Source organism: Rhinolophus sinicus, chromosome 9, assembly GCF_057876585.1.
Source record: "Rhinolophus sinicus isolate RSI-liver-muscle chromosome 9, RSI-T2T, whole genome shotgun sequence".
Taxonomy (NCBI): Eukaryota; Metazoa; Chordata; class Mammalia; order Chiroptera; family Rhinolophidae; genus Rhinolophus; species Rhinolophus sinicus.
Window position 1 is genome coordinate 38,828,023 of NC_142509.1, and position 17,269 is coordinate 38,845,291.

Below are 17,269 nucleotides of genomic sequence, written 5' to 3' on the forward strand. Positions count from 1 at the left end.
TGCCACCGCCAGCTAGAGGCCCCCCAAGGTCCCAGTCTGTCTCAGCCATGGACCGCACTGCTCAGTCATCACCAAATGTGTGTGGAGCAAACCCTGTGTCAGCCCTTCCCCTTCGCCGGGTCTGGGGTCCGGGCTGCGCGGGAGCCAGCAGACCACCCCTGAGAATAGGCTGGGCTCAGGGCCAAGCACTCTCCCACCCACGCTCCATCCAGCCTCGCCCACTCACCCCACTCCACACACCTGCTCTTTCCAGCCTTGCCTACCCCTCCCCACTTTGCCTCGACCATATGATGCTTGCAGATCATACGGTCAGAGCGTCCTCCCTGTTGCAAGAGTCCTCAAGAATCCTTTCCTGTGAAACCTCTTGTTTCCTGTGAAACAAGCCAGGACTTGTTTCTTGTTTGGCAGCACCTTCTCTGCACCGTTTTAATTTGTCCTCGGAACAGCCCCATGTCTTTACAGGGGAAGAAACCCAGGCTCCGAAACTGGTTCCAAGACACAGTGCACTTTCTCTTTCTCTCCCTCCCTCCCTCTCTCCTTCCCTCCCCCCCAACCCAACTCTACATGTGACTGTCCCCAAATCCCATGCGGTTAGTTGTCAGCTATACACTAAGAGATTTAGTTGGCACATGGGTTAGACAAGTGTTCAGCCAGGTCAGAGGGAGCTGGAAGGGATCAGAATATGTGACCCCAAAACTCCCCCTTTGGCATATGGATTCTCATTTTGAGCTGAAGGCCACTGAGGATAAGCAGATGCAGAAAGAAGCCTTATCTGGGAGCAGACGCTTCTGAGAAATGAGGTCTGTCAGAAACCTCCTCTCCCGGGGAGTTTCGTGGTCAGGGAGAAGACGGAAAACCAGCCTCACAAAGGAACTTAACAGCCCTTACCGTCCATTGGTTTCCCCATATATTTACCTGCCCACAGTTTAGGCCCCTAGAAGCTCAAAACTCTATCCCTTTGTCTTGTCACTTCTCCACAACGGTACCTCTCTTGTTAAAACGGGTCTATACGTCTCGAGGCCTGACCACCTCTTGGGGTTTTTATTTATTTCTCTGAGGCTGCCACATACTTACGAAATAAACCTTTTCCTCCTGGTCACCTGTCCTTTGCTTGATGTGCAGGGGCCTCGGTCACAGAAGCCACTAAGGTAAATGAAAAGTTATTTTCCCATCAGAAGCATCAGATTTAATATCAGCACATTTACTTTGAATGAGTTACATACAGAGGGTGCCAAAAAATGTATACACATCTTAAGAAAGGAAAACTGTATTAAAACGGTAATACTCGATACATACTGATAACAAAAGATGAACATAAGTCACGTCTGACTTCTGCAATGACAAGAGGTGCTCAAAGTGGTTCCCATCAGCGTAATTTTAGTATAGCTTTTTCATTTCTTACACTTTTGTACACTTTTTTTGGCACCCCCTGTAGTTATAAGAATTGTTATTTGTTGATAAGTGCTGCAGAGCTGAAGTTTTGATCATTAGGTCTGAAATACAGTAAGTCTTTCTTTTTAGACTATTTTTTAGTTGCCCGGAAATAGCTATTCTTTGGATCAACCCCATAAGCTATGACACTGCCTTTATGCAATTTTTTCCTATTTTGTGTTGGCAGAATAACATACCGACATATTCACCAATAAGCACTTTTATTGCCTGTGTGCATATGTGCGCGCGCACACACACACACACACACACACACACACACACACACACAGAGGAAAGGCCGCAGGGGGCTCAGCAAGAAGGCGGCCCTTTGAGTCAAGAAGAGAGGCCTCACCAGACACCACCCCTGCCGGCTCCTTCACCCTGGGCTTCAGCCTCCAGAGCTGAGAACTCATTCGTGTTGTCTGGGCCCCAGGCTGCGGTGGTCTCTTAGGGCCGCCCCCGCTCACTGACGCCCTGTGTCTTCCTTTCTGTCCCCTAAAGACACTTGCCGTTGGGTTTGGCCTCAGCCTAACCCAGGCTAAACCCACCATGAGATGCGGACCTGAATTACCTTCGCAAAGATGCCTACTGCACTAGGGTCACATTCGGAGGTTCCAGGGGGTCCTATCTTTGGGGACCCAATTCCCCTCCAACACCAGCACATGTACCTTACAGCCCATTTCAGATGCCAGCCCGGGCCTCTGTGCTCATAGACTGAGGAGTGCGTGATGCCCCTGCAGTTAGGCCATGCATGCGGGCCCTGCACACACGTCACTGTGTTTCTGTGAGTGTGGATTGTTGGTAAGGGGCCCCGGTGAAGGCGGGGCTTGGGCCTTTCACAGCAAACCCTGGACGGTCAGAGCCCGTGCTCTGCCGTGTGGAATCAGAAGGTTGATCCCACAGAAGGAGGGAGGACACATCTGCTGAGGACGTGAGCACTTCCAAAGTTCAGGCATCTGCTGCCCTGGCCTGCTCGCGCGAGTGTAACCGGCGCAAACTCAGCACAGTTCGGTTAGTTACACATAGTGCGGCACAGAGCAGAGAACAGCGTCTCACGGAACGACACTTTCCTGACTCTCTCACGCGGCTGCCACTGTTAGGTGTATGTACATTTTAAATAGTTTTTAAATTCATATACAATATATACTTAATGAATGGTATCATTTCTAAATTAGAACAAATAATCTGTAAATTTGTATTTATAATTTATAAACATGTATTTCTAAATGTATGAAATAATCTAGAATTAAAATAAAATTAACTTCATAAAGGATGAGAAATTATCATTAAAAATGATACCTATAATTATTTTTATATATAACCAAATATTTAAATAAATTACTTATTAATGCTATTAATGATACTTAAAACTTGTCTGTGATTAAAAACAACCTTATCTACAATTATATATAAAGCCAAATATATAAATATAACCTTGACGTAGCAATTTCACTTTTAGGAATTTATCCCAAAGACATAATCGGGGATGATTAAAAAGATTTCTGCAGGAGGCAAAGCCATCACAGCGTTAATTAAAATGGCCAAAGGTTTCCAGCAATGTCAATCTCCAGAAGTAACCAATTAGTTAAGTTATCGTGTACTTATAACACGGAATAGAAATTGTATTATAAGTGATGTGACTTGACAAGGAAATGGTCACCGTAGCAGGTGGAGTGCGACCTCACTTTTCACAGTGTTTGCTTCCACAGATGCAGAAACCAGGCCCCGGAGTGGCACACACGCATCTGGGGGCTGAGGCTACGGCCATATTTCCTTCCTTTTTCTTTTTTTTCAAATATTTATTTTCTTATGCATTTTTTCCTGTGGCTTTCAAGTGTTTCCTAAGTGAACATGCATTATTTTTTTGTAGGTTAAAAATGGTATTTTAGAAATAATTAAGAAAATAAAGCAGGAAAAGCAATCATTCGGCCCCGACTTCTCCATCCCTTGGCAGCAATTTCTCCAGCCCCCACGAGGCCCAGATGCTAGCATGAGGCGCCCACATGGATTTCTGCGATGACCTAGGCATGGCATGAAGTAAGGGCTCCTTCCCTCTTTGTTCTGGGTATCTTACTAGAGCTTTCTCTTAAAAAAAAAAAAAAAGAAAAAAAAGTGTTTCTTGAAATCTTCGTCGAAAGCTGAAAGATGTTTTGTTTGAATATTGCATGGGCTTCTGGCTTCTGGCTCCTTGGAAGCAGTGAACGGAAGGGAGCAAAGCAGAAGCCGTACATGGAGCAGGCACCTGAAGTTCAGAGCCACGGGCTGGGAGGCGGCTGTGCTCACGTCACACCCAGGCCGGCCCGTGGCTTTATCTGTGAGGGCTCTCAGGGGGCGTTCAGTCTCTGTCGTGTCAAACATGCCACATGCTTCTCAACCCAGAGGACAGCAGCCGTGTGTGCCTGTCAGCTTGCCAGCCACGTGAGCCCCTTCCATGGGAGACGCTGACCTGGGGTAGTGCGTGTGCTCAGTGCACGAGCTGCAGATATTTGGGATGCCTGCTGCAATTCAGAGGTGACCAGAGGGATCTAAAGACCCCACGGCCAGCCCAGGAGCCAAAGTAGCCAAGTGTGGATTACTTCAGGGCGCTCTGAGCTGACCTTTCATTATTTACCAGCCTAGTTAGTAGAATTTCAAAACCTCCAGACAGGTTTAATTCTTCCTGGTGGAAGGCAGTGCTGGGAAACTACATCGGAAAAGAAAACTGCCCTCTTTCTCTACAAGCGATTTGTAACTCAAGTCAACTCAAAACCACGTAATTAACACCTCATTGTAACTGGATGCAAAAGCGTCTTCCATCTTTAGGCCCCGTCCCTCTGCTTCCAGCTGGGACATCACTGCTGAACAGTGAAGCCCAAAGACACGGCTGCAGTTTGGGGAAAACCTTTCTGGTTCATCTCTTTCACCCATAACATTTCCATGAAAAACATAAAGAAACAGCTTGTCAAGGGCTCGTCACAGGCGAGGGAGGCCTCCCTGTGGAAAGCGACTGTTTAATGCCTCAGTGGGAACCGAGCCTTTTTCATTAAGTTGTCCAGTGTAATTTCATCATTCTGGGAAGTATTCCGCGTCCTTCGTTTCTTTTGGATTGGACAGAAGCCAGCAGCTAGAAAGGCGACAGCTTTATCTGGGTGGCCCGCTGCGTGGTCCAGCTCCCAGGACCCAGCACCCCCTACTCTGCCCGTAGCTGATTGGCGAGCATGTCTTTTCATGGTTTGCTCTTTGACAGTGGACACTTGGTTGTCACCCCCAGGCCCACTCCATGCCTCCAACTGCAGTCCACTGCGATCTCATCCAGGTTGGCCTCAAACGGGGCTCACTCACTGGCCCATTCATCCGTCACTCAACCCGTCTGAGCATGTCCGATGGGGCAGACACGGCTGTAGACGTGGGGGAATCCGGCCGTGATCCAAGAAAGGCCAGCTCCCTGCCCACATGGGGTTACATTCTCGTGGGCAGAGCCAAGCGATACGCCAGTCAACAAATCAGAAGGTGACCCCAGTTGGTGATACAAGTGGCAAAGAGCGGAAACAGGGCTCGAGGGTGCCATCTGCTGGTTTTGGATGATCAGAGAAGGCATCTCTGAGGAGGGGGCACTAACACAGAGCTCAGGGAATGAGGAGGAGGACAGAGGTAAGCAAACAGCTAGAGGCAAAGCTGCCCACGTTAGGGGGAGAGAAAACACCAAATCCCTGAGGTGGATGGGAACTTGGGGCGCTGGGGGAACCGAAGATGGCACTGTGGGTGGAGCTCCCCGTAAAGCGAATGGCGGTAGGAGAAGGGCTGGGATCTCACGGGGGTTCAGGTCGGGGGAGGCCTGGATGGCAATGACTCTCCAGCTCCAAATTAGAGAGTTTTAAGTAGGGGGTGACATGGTCAGAAGCTGCTGCTGCTCAAGCGGATTGTAGGAGAGCAGAGTAGACGCACGAGACAGGGGAGATGCACGGTGGCTTGGGTAGGATGGTGGTAGAGGACAGAGGAAAGGACAGATCTAGGATGGATTTTGGAGGCAGAGCTGATGGAATGTGCTGTTAAAATAGATGTGGAGGATGCAGGAAAGTGAGCAGTTGGGGTGCTTTCTATTTTGGCTCGAGCTCCTGGGTGGAGTGTGGTGTCACTTCTGGGACGGGAGAGACTGGGGAGAAGCCCGTCTGGAGAGCGTAGCTGAGACTGCTCCTTACCTAACTGATGCCCCTTCTACCTTCGTCCTCAGCCACAGAACCTTGGCTCTCTTAGGGATGGCAGGTTACTCAGCTCAAAGTCCACAGGTTCTGGCTTCCCTTGCTGCTAGGTTTGACCCTGTGACCAAGTCCTGGCCAATCAGATAAAAGCAGCAGCGTTGGGAGGCAGTTCCCGGAAGATGCCTTAAGGGGAGCGTCCCCAAGAGGGGTGCACCTTTTACTTTCTCATTCTTGGTACGTGGAACGATTATGTGACAGCTGGAGCTCCAGCATTCATGTTGTGACCTTGAGGTAGAAGAAGCCTGGGTCCCTGATGACTTGTTGCCACACAAGGCCCGGGCTGCCTGCCTCTTAGCTTCTTGTACGTGAAAAGGAGTGGAGCCTGTTGTGTTTCTGTGGCTGTTATTTTGAGGTATTTTTTTGCTTTTTGTTTTTCTCTATTCAGCGGAAACTACTCATAAGGAGAGGAATGGAGGCAGTGAACACATACCAGGAGTCTGTCTGGTCAGGATGACTTAGCGGTGACGTTGCACATCCATGAGGTGTCACAGAGAGAGCTGTGTACACGTGACGGCAGCTCAGGGCCAATGAAGTCACCCAGTATTAGTCCTGACCCTGCACCACAGGAAACAAGCTTCCTTTTCATGCCTCTTGGGGCGCCGTCTGTTAGTTTCACCTGGAAAAGCCCTGACCCTCGCTTCATGCAACCCTTCACTTACTTCATGCCTGTCCCCAGGCAGGTGAGTGGGGGGACACACCCACCGTGCCCACTGCTAGCACTTCCCGTTCTTGGCCACCGCCTCCAGCGATCCTCACGCAGCCCAGCAACCCACGTACAGTTCCCTGAGCCATCTGCTTCCCGGTCACGGAGGAAAACGGTAGTGGCGAGAAGAGAATTCCCCAAGCTCTCAGCACATCTATCAACACGCAGACGGTCTCATCCTGTTACTGCAGATGAATTGTTTGTGCTCTGATTCCATGTCCTCCCTTCGTCTTGGGCACTGGATCCCATCTACCACCAGCTTCAGGACACTTTCATTCCAGAAGTTGTCCCCTCGTCCCCTTGCAATACTGCTTGTCTTCTTCCTCTCGGACCAGCCATGCGACACGCTTTAATATGGCGAACGTCTAAGAAAGTCTCCTGCGTCTTTCCTCCTCAGCACAGCGACACCCCTTAGACAAGCTGTCCACAGATTCACCTCCGTCCATTCCTTGGGTTGTACGCCTTCGCGCCCAGCATGCAAGCGGGAAACCACTCCTGTCCAGATCACCGACTGTATTAGCCAAGGCTCTCCAGAGAAACAGAACCAGTAGAATATTATATACAATTTCAGCCGAGGCACTTCTCCAGGTCAGGTTCTTTGGCTCCTTGCACGTCTGGTCTTTCTTGCCTCTCTCTTCCCCGGCTTTGGGCATCATCTCCTTCAGGGGGCTTCTCAAACATCCCTCTCTGACAACTCAAGTATAACAGCGCCCCCTGCTGCCTTCTCTAGGAAGGGCTTCTATGCCTCTTGATTTTTATTTTGTTAAATATTCAAAATATAAATAATAATCTTTAAAAATTACATCACAGAAAAAAAGAACAAACAAATAAGATGTTTGTAAACAACTTGCTAAATTGGGTAGTTGCTTAGATATTTCTAAAAGTTTCCTTAATAAGCATTTCTATACACGTTGGTAAAAGTGTGTAAATGCACTGCCAAGAGTTGGAAATCAGCGTGTAAGTAAATGTCTTCTTTATGAAATATTTCTATCTCTTTTACCTTCTGTGAAATTTATTTTTCTTTACAGCGTGCTCTCTCTCTCACATACACACACACAGACGCACACCTCGTATTTGCTCGTTGTTTCTCTACCAGCACGTAAGTTCCACAAGGGAAGAGACTTTGTACTTGGGACCCATCACTTTCTCACCAGCACCTGGAGCAGTATCTGGTCCATGGCACTGCTCAAAATATATTTGTTAATAAGTTAGCTAATGGCTTCATTTCTCTCCTCCAGGCCCTTCAAATTCCTCCCCCACACAGCTGGACTTGTGGCAGAGACTGGTCTCTGCGTAACCAGAAAACAAGGACAGCAGGTCACTGGCTACGGTACCCTAAGGCCACGGGGAGAGAGAGATGCAGTTGTGTCTGCCCCGGTCTGTGTAAGAGCTCCCCCCATTTGGGGAAGGACAGGGCACCAGAAGCATCCTGCATCCAGGAATGAGATGAGTGACAACACTGAGTATTTTATTTTCCATGGACGGGCCCTAGAAGCCCCGAGAAACCTGGTTCCGCACCCAGATTTGCTTCTCACCCCGTCCAGTGAGGACGTGTGACCAAGAAGTGGCCCGTGAGATGCCTGCTTTGGGTTCAGCATGGACAGTGCCCCAGGAGGGGCTCAGATGACTTGTAAGCCCACAGAATGTCAGCGCCAGGACACTGGGAAGACGTGGTGTGAAAACCCCTCTTGCGGGCGTGGAGCTAGAAAACACCAGTGGGACTTGCACCCAGGACTACATGGTTGGACACGTCACCTTCTGGTAGAAATAGGTGAGTGTCCTGGCTGCTCTCCAGCTGGTCCCTACACCCCTGGGGACAGACACTGATCCAGCATGGCCTTTGTACACACAATATGTCCGTCTGTCCGATCACGGTGCCTGTACGCTTGCTGACAAATAATATGTTATGCAGACTTTACCAGAGTTTTAAAAAATTAATAGCGCGAGATGAAAATTTTCCAAAAAAATGGTTTTCATCTCGCTCTATTAATTTTTAAAAATTGTGGTAAAGTCTGCATAACGTATTGTTTGTCATTTAACCGTTCCTAATGTATAGACCAGCGGTATTATATGCAGTCACAACACTGTGTAATGGTCACCTCTTTATACCCAAATCATGTCCTTCGTCCCCATAGAACCTTTGTATCCACTAAATACTAACTCCCCGCTCCTCCCCCAGTGCAGCCCCTGTCACATCTATGCTACTTTCTGTCTCCATGAGTCGCGTGTGTAGGTACCTCTGTAACTGGAGCCATGCAACACTTGTCCTCTGTGTCTGCCTTAGTCTACTAATCATACTGCTTTCAAGGTCCACATATGTTGTAGCACATATCAGAACAGCATTCCTGCTGACGGCTGAGTAACATTCCATCACAGGCACTGAGCCCACCATCTTCTGATCTCCCCCTTCCGGTTGCGGTGAACAGGGTGTGCTGATGCCTGAGTCCCTGCTTTCAGTTCTTCAAGGTCACTCTTGCCCCCCTTCCAAAGGTACCTGGAAACCTCCAGCATGACTTCCTGTGTGGGAAAGCAGCATGCAGCTTCTGTATCAAATTGGTTGAATTTAACTGTCTACTTTACGCTGAGGGTCTTTACTCTTAGTGTTTCAGCAAAGCCCTCTCACCATTGCTAGAAAATTTCATGCTCATTTGTAACTGGGGGCCTCAGCAAAGGTGCCCCCTTCTGCTGCCTTTCCCAGTCCCCAGTGAAAGGGGCTGGTCCTGCCTGCCACCTCCCCAAGGCCTGTGAGTAACGACAGCCGATCTGACCAGGCCACGTTAGAAACAGCGGGCTAACGGCGCTCTCCCTGGGCACACATTTGCACTCCCGGGGCCCCAACGCATTGTAACTTACAGCAGCGTCTCACACAAGGACGTCCGGCGCCCCGCTAGCTGGATGGAGGGAACAACCATTTACGTCTGAGGACTTGTGAGGCGAGGAAGCTACCTCATCACAGCATCCGGCCCTCATCAGTCAGGTCTGTCAGCTTAGTGTGAAGGAACAACTGCGGCCAGCCACACGTGCCACCTGCGTCCCCAGCCCTGGTCAGCTGCTTCCTACTGCTTTGCCGGGGAGCCCATGGGACCCCGGGGGGAGCGATTCTTCACAGCCCCCATTTCCCACTAACAACCAGAAAATCCACTCAAAAGTCATTTTTGTTGTTGGGAAATGTGACTTTTTTTCACTTAATGACAACCTGGGGAATTGAAGTGTGGAGGGCTGTGGTGCTGAGGTCAGGGAAGACAGATGGCTTGTGTCTGAATTTCCAACTGTGGCTGAACTGCAGGTTCCATTCCTGCACACGCTCAGTCCCCAGCTGGCCCGAGCGTCACAGCTCCTCACACACGGACTGGTCAGTCCTCTGCCCAGGTGGCGCCCAGATGCCCAGGTGGCGCCCAGATGCCCAGGTGGCGCCCAGATGCCCGGGTGGCGCCCGGATGCCCAGGTGGCGCCCAGATGCCCAGGTGGCGCCCAGATGCCCAGGTGGCGCCCGGATGCCTGGGTGCCTTCCCTCTACGAGTCTGGCTGACACTACCGTGTAGTGTGACCGACGTGGGGCTCATCCCTGTCCTGCAGCAGGGGACACGCCCCTCCCAGCCGTCTCTCCTGCTGGGATCACAGCCCCCTCTCCCAGAAGGCTGCCTCCAATGTGGCCGTGTGACCACCTTGTCCAAGGAGGCATCCACCCCAGGACTCCAGCCCTGTGTCCCCACTTTCATTGTCTTCACACTGCACTCGTCACTGAAGGGACCCTGCCTGCCTGCGCCTCCCTGCGTCTTGCCCTCCTCTCTCTCTCACATGCAGAGCTCTGTAAACGTGGCCATGGCTGCGCTGGGTCCCACGCCGTGAACCTGCGCGGCCCGCAGTGGGCAGCAGGGAGACAGGAAGAACGGGCGAGGAGTCCGCGCCTGAAGGAGCGGCCGGGCAATTTAATGACGTCAGAGGCCAGAGGCCGAGCAGGGACCACGCACAGCTGCGGGTTACTGCACCGACCATCGCATGCTTCAGAGTGCCCCCTGGAAGGTGGGGCCTGCACCTGGCCGCCTCCAGCTCACACCACAGGCCTACGGTGTGGTTTGCAGAATGGTTTGTAAAATCAAGCCACTGTGGAAACGCTGCAGGGCTGATGTGAAATCCTGATTCTAGATTCCTTCCCACTCCCCATCACCTCCCGGCAGGTAATCTGGCAACACCAAGGTGAGGCTGGCTGGTGCTGGGTGGCGCCCACTCCTTTCCATGGGGGTTTCTGCAGCTTACCACAGCCCCCATTGTCATTGCTCTTCCCTGGACCCGGCCGGGGACACCTGAGTTTGTAGGACGAGGGGCTTGTGATCGCAGCAGCAGCCTTGAGCGCTGAGGGTCTGCATTTGCGAAGCAAGGGCTGGGGTGGGGGTGGGGGGTGCACACTCCTCAGCCCTGTGGGGCTTCAGCCAAGTTTTCAAACCCCTTATGGCGTCTGCTCTAGGCGGCCAAGCAGCGCTGTCTAGTTCCCCTCTGCTTGAAGCTGGCCCCTGGGGATGCTGGGTCTGGCCAAACATCCATGGGGGACGCTGGCCACAGGCGTGCTCCCCCGGGAGGCTGACAGCCACCGGCTCTGTGCTCCCGTCCAGTCAGGGAGAGCAATTGCAGTCTTCCTGTAAATCCTCAGGGCTTCCAGCTCCCAGACGCCGGAAGTCACTGCCCGGAACAGGGCCGTGTCGCACAGTGCCACCCAGCTCTCCACGGCCAGCCAGAGGGCAGAGACAAATGTGCCTGCCTGGGGACAGAACTGGCAAGCAGCTCTTGGGGGGCACTGTCGCCAGCAATCAGCTACGGGCAGGACCCACCCCCTCCTCACAGCAGCTCCCTAATGCCAGCCCCCAGGTGGCCCAGGCACAGGGAGAGCCAGCCTCCAGCAGCCAAAGGACCCCTGGGGCGTGTCCGCGCACAGGCCATTTGTTGTTCCTGCTGGAACTCAGCGGAGAGCCCCTTCCAATGCGGGAAGACTCCACAGAGCAGAGCATTTAGGATGAAAAGGCGTCCTCTACTCTGTCACCCTGGGGATTTATGTCACTGCAGGATGCTGTGTGCACAGGACAGGCAAGGGGGCTTCCTGTGGCTCTCTGAATGTGACAGAGCCAGAGGGGGTCCTCCCTGTTCTGTGGAAAGGGGATAAGAGGGATGCCTGCAAAAGCTCCCGTTCTTGCAAGGAAGCTTTCTTTAGGTTGGTGCAAAAGTAATTGTGGGTTTTGCAATTATTTTTAACCTTTAAACCTCAATTTCTTTTGCACCCACCTAACAGTAAGGGCTCGCTGTTGCAATTAGCATAACAAGGTGTTTTCTTTCCTGGTGCTGGCTGGTAAGGAGCCTTTTCTGGGGCTGGGTTTCTGCTGCTGGAAGAGGAGAGGTGTTCTGCTTTGGCCCTAAAACTGAGAGCCGGGGAAGGCCCTTCACACCGCCAGCAGTTCTCACGTGTCATCCACACACTTGGATGTGCTGCTGTTTCTTGACAGCCCGCTTCACACACACGCACACACACGCACACACCCTCATTACCAGATGGCACCAGGGCCGCACGCGGTCACCGAAAGCCTGTGGCTGTTAACATTCAACGTGCCAGGTTGTGGTCTGCCCAGGACAACCTCCAGTACATTGTTTTTCTCTGAGCTTAAATGTCACCCAGAACAGGACAGACAAGCATCCTAAGTTTGTCCTATTCCTCACCCCACAGAGCACATACAGAACCAACCCTGTCTGTAGTGAGGTGAACAGGGCCCCAAAGTGTCAGGTCTCCAGAACCTCAGAATGTGACGAAATAAGGAAACTGGTCTCTGCAGACGTGATTAGCTAAGGATCTTGAGATGAGATCACCTTGAATTTAGGTGGGAACCTAGATCCAATGACTAGTGTCCTTATAAGCAGAGGACACAGGGAGACACAGGGGGGACACATGGGGAGGCGGCCACGTGACAACAGGGGCAGAGCAGAGTGTCACAGCCACAAGCCAAGGGACTCCTGGGCCCCCAGGAGGAGGCAGGAAGGCCCCTCCCCCAGAGCCTTCGGAGGGAGCCGGGCCCTCCTGACACTTCACTGCAGACTTGCAGCCTCCAGACTGTGAGGGAAGACACTGTTGTTGTGAGCCTCCCAGTCGGTGGCATTTTGCTCTGGCAGCGCGAGGAAGCTGGCACGCCACGGAGGCCATGAGAAGCCCAAGCGCAGGACGCTTATCAGCCCAGGTGGCAATGACTGGCCTTCACTTCACTGTACACTTGGTTCTGGTCAGGGCATGGAGCTGGCAAGACTCAGCGTTTGATAAGTGCGTGGGCAGGTCAGTGAACAGTGAGACGGTCTGGCTGGGACAAGCCCATAGCGCTAACTAGGTCACCGAGCGGCTGCTGACCAGGAGCCGTGCCCACCTCTGCGGTGAGAACAAAGAGGGCGTGAATCTTGCCTGCTCACCACTTGTCACCATTACGGCCCTAAGAATGGAAGTGTCCGGTTCCTAAGGCTCATTTTTGGGCACCAATGCCCAGAGCAGCCCCCTGAGGGAATGCACTGAAAGAAGTAATGTTGTCTGTTGAAATTATGAAAAGCACCCTCGCCAAGTCTGTCTCCTGTCTGCACAACTGTTGTTCTTTTCAAAGCACCCCCGTCCGATCACCACCAGCACAGAATCTCTACGGCGTGTGATAAAGATTTGAGCAGACAACCTCCTTCTTCCTCTCTCTGCCCTCCCCCCACCCCGGTCTAATTCACAGCAGGCAACAGCGACTGACACGTGCACTGTGGTAATCACGCCTTTTGGTTACCTGGTACACACCCAAGACGGCACCAACGGTGGGGGGAAGCTGGGGACAAAATCTCGGCCTGTAATCGATGCTGTGTAAGTCAGTGTCTCCTGCGCTAAAACCTTTCCAACTCATGGTTGCTTAGATGAGAACAAGTTTTGAGAGACAGAGGAAGACTGAAAGCGTCGGGCATTTGGGGTGAGTGGCCCAAGGAGGGGAAGGGGGCTAGCAGGTGGGACGGTGTGCCACGGGAGACACTCACAGCACAGGTGGAATCTGTGTTTGCAGGAAAGCTACTCCGCTGAAATAGCGAAGGAGGAAGACGCCTTCCTCCCTGAGGAGCTAAAACCAGCCTTGCATCAACTTACCCAGTTGGGAGACTGCAGGGAAAGTGGGGGATTTCGGGTCCAGGCAAAATAATTTTTGTTTTTCCAACTTACAAGAATTCTTTATAAATTAAAAAAAAAGCCAAATTGCTAATAAGTCATTTCAGTAAATGAACCTTAGACCTCTCTTTCCATTGTGAAGAGAGGCCAGGAGACATCTGAATTACCCCTTGTCTTGGCAATAGCGTGCTGATTTTCCTTTCGGGAGCCTCTTCCATACTAAGTCACCCCCAGGAGGGGTCATGTGACTCCTGCCTAACCAATCAGAAGATTGCACCTTCGTGGCCACCATGATTGGCTCAAGGATAGACACAGGACTCAGTCATGAGCCAGTGACACTTAATTCTTGGACATGTAATGGAACTGCCAGGGAGAGGCTCTCTTTCGAGATTGAAGAGATGAGCCTGAAACTTTTGGGGAGTTGCTGCATTGAAAGAGACTGTGGGACGGTGACCCCATTTCAGAGGAAAGTTGAACCAAAAGACAAAGAAAGTCCAAGTCTTGGGGACATTAGCTCGGTTGGCCAGGCACCACTTTTGTTTACAGATGCCTGTGAATTCTCTTCTCAGCTTAAAGCCATTTGAGCTGGGATTTCTGTCATTCACTGAAAGGATCCTAATGGATGTACGTATCACAACTATTGTTTTTACCAGGAAGCAGAATAAGGGCGGATGGATGGACAGACTGCCTCCAAGAACACCCAGACCAGCCCTGGGAAAAATCATTTGTAACAGAATAAACAATAGTTTTCCTGCACAGTTCTGGAAAAACACTGATTAAACTATTCCCAAACCTTATTTGGTTTAGACCACTCTTCTCTGAGGTTCTCGCTTGTCAGGGTAAACGTTTTATTTTCAACAAACTTTTCATATCATCTTAAGAGTCTCATAGTTATAGAATTTTCTCCCTAGCGGATGCTTCCTGATGACACAGAGAGGCACTTCAGTCTCATCAATAATTTGTCTCCAAGCTTCACCGTGGGAAGATTTGCTTGCACGAAGCATTCTTGCAGACAGCTAGTTCCATCTATGGAGTGTGGCGTCTTGTTATAACCTCGTGGGTTGACTTATATCATGTCTAGAAGATCAGGGGACTCATATCTTGGGGTTCATCGAACACTCTTGGATTGACAGTGACAGAAACTGATTTAGGCTAACTTAATGAGGAATGGACTTTATTAGAAGTTTATGGGGTATCTCAGGAAATAGAAAATTAGGTTGAAAAACTAGATTTAAAGTGGACAGCAAAGGGCAGAGGTTGCAGAACCGAGGGCGCCCATGTGGTCAGCCCTTGAGTGGAGGAGCCCCAGGTGTCTTGATGGACAGGTCCCCCTGCCTGGCTGCATCCCACCGGGGAAGCAAACTTCGCCCAAAGCAAATCTGGGGTGCTGTTCCCACAGGATGAACACCAAAACAGGAAACCGCACGTGGCTACCACACCCTCTCTTGCTGGACACAGTGGATGCATTCAAAATATTCAGTAACGAGTCTGAACACTGACCAACAGGAGTGGGACTGGCTGTAAGTCCGTGGGGTAGCCCTGCCAGGGTACACGGCTGAACGCCAGCCCCACCGCGGGTAGTAAGTTTCACTCCCACAGACCGTTCTTCCTTTCCTGAAAGCCAGAGGTACTGGCTTCTCATTCACATTGTCTTCCTTCTCTCTGTGCTTTTCTCTGGGTGATCTTGAAACCCGTGTGTCCGACAGGATGGGTGCTGGGTTAGGAATTCTCACTCTGTCGTTTCAGCTCCTCTTCTTCAATTGGGTCTTGTTGTCTTCTCTGGGGTCTCCGTTTTTCCGGTGCACAACTGGGCTACACGTCTTTAAATCCAACTGAATTCAACGGCAGTTCCTTAAGATCTGTTGGCCGCCTCGCATCTCTCAGTGAGGAGTGACAAATTCATTAACTGTACAAAAGAACGCTCCCCGAATAAGACAGCCACTCGTCTGCCGGCTCTTTCCTTAGATGGAGGAGCAAGATTGCCTGGAACTGGAAGAGGAGTGTCTCTCACGCGGATGAAAGCTAAGAGCACACACGCTTCTGCTGCCTGCTTAGCATTTCTGCTGTCAGCGCCAGCTTTACTCGGAGACCTCATCCCCCTTGAAGGAATGAAAAAACAACCAAAACCGCCACACAGTGTCTCTTTTCATCTTCGAGAACAATAGCTTAATTGCCTGAGTCGTTTAGTAACCAAATGCATTGATAGGTTCACTAATGAAATGTTTCATGCTGTTTGGCTCCTTTGAGGGGAGAAGAGAGAAAAGCTCGGCCCAATCTATAAATCAAGTTAAATAATCCCTATTCCTTTTTAAGGAAACTTTTTTTCACCCTCCTTGTGCTCCATTATCTGTTTGAAACAGACACTGGTAGAGGGAAAAGAAAATGACAGGACCCTCTAAGCAAATTTAATGAAGTAGCTCTAAATATTGTATTAAAATAAATGAAGTGAATAATGCGTGAGCTCTTTCCTGGGTTTCTTTTTACAACAATAGCCCCTGTGCCCACAAACCAGAGGCCATTCAGCCGCACGGCTGAGTCTGCAGGAGCCCCTGTAACGATTCCGTGCCTGCTCTTTCCATAGGCAGCCCAACTGCCGTATTTAATTCCAGTAGCTGTTTGAGTCCAGGGACTGGGAGGAAGTGGGGGCGGGGGGGGGGGAGAAGGAGAATTAGGACCTTCCCGAGCCCAGGTTTCTGCTTAGATTTCACCAGCCGATGGGAGACAGGCGCTTGGGTTTTGACTGTTGTAGATCCGTTGGTGGACGGGAAATGCTGTCGAGGGGAGGACGTGGCTCAGAAGTGAGCGAGTCAGGGCTTCCGTCAGCGGGGCTTTCGGCGTTTCTTGCCTGAGCAACGCCCACGATCCCTTGAGAGGAGCCCCCCTGCGTCTGGTTCCCTGCGGTGGAAGGTGGGGTGAGGGTCTTCCTCACAGCGAGGGGGCAGCACATGGCTGGGCTGGGCCTGCGTGACTCTCCAGACATTTTGCATTTTTTACATATGATTATACAGATGTTTTAATACGGAGAATTTCCACGTATGGTCATAGTGGGAAAACTCGTCTTCCCTTCGCAAACAATCAGAAAAATTGGATCGAAACAATTGTTTTCTGACCTTGAAAAGCAGGAAGCGCAGGACTATGACCCGAGAGAAAGGAAAACAATGAGGACCGTCCGATGAATCCAACCTTTTGCCCGGGGTTGGGGGGGGGAGCACGTTTTCACACGGCGGCGGCGCAGAAAGGGGCGGCGCACACGGAGCGCGGGGACAAGAAGGAACAGACTGGCGCTCGGAGAGGCTGAGGGAGCCGGAGTCGGGACACAGAGGAGCAGGACAGCGGGACCCACGTTGGGGAGGTTTCCAGAAACCTCCGTGGGGACCCGAGTCTTTGAGCGCCAAGCACACGGAGTGCGACGCCGCAAACACAGGCCCAGGACAAGCACCAGCGTCAGAAAAGCTGCAGGAGCTGAAGCAGGACCGGGGGGCGTCTAAGTGCCAACTGCCCGGGTCGGAGAGGCTCCCGCCCACGTTCCCGACGCGCAAGCGGCCCCACGAGCCCACGCCGTGGACACGGGCCGACGAAGCGCTAAACTGAAGGCGACTCTGGACGCAGCCGACCGCCGCTCGGAAGCAGGTCTTGGAACGACTGAGCGCTCCGTCCACGGAGCCGCCTGCACGACAGCCCGCGACCCTTTGCAAAGAGCAACAGCCACGCGCGCGGTGACGTAACCGCCGCAGCCGAGCAGCC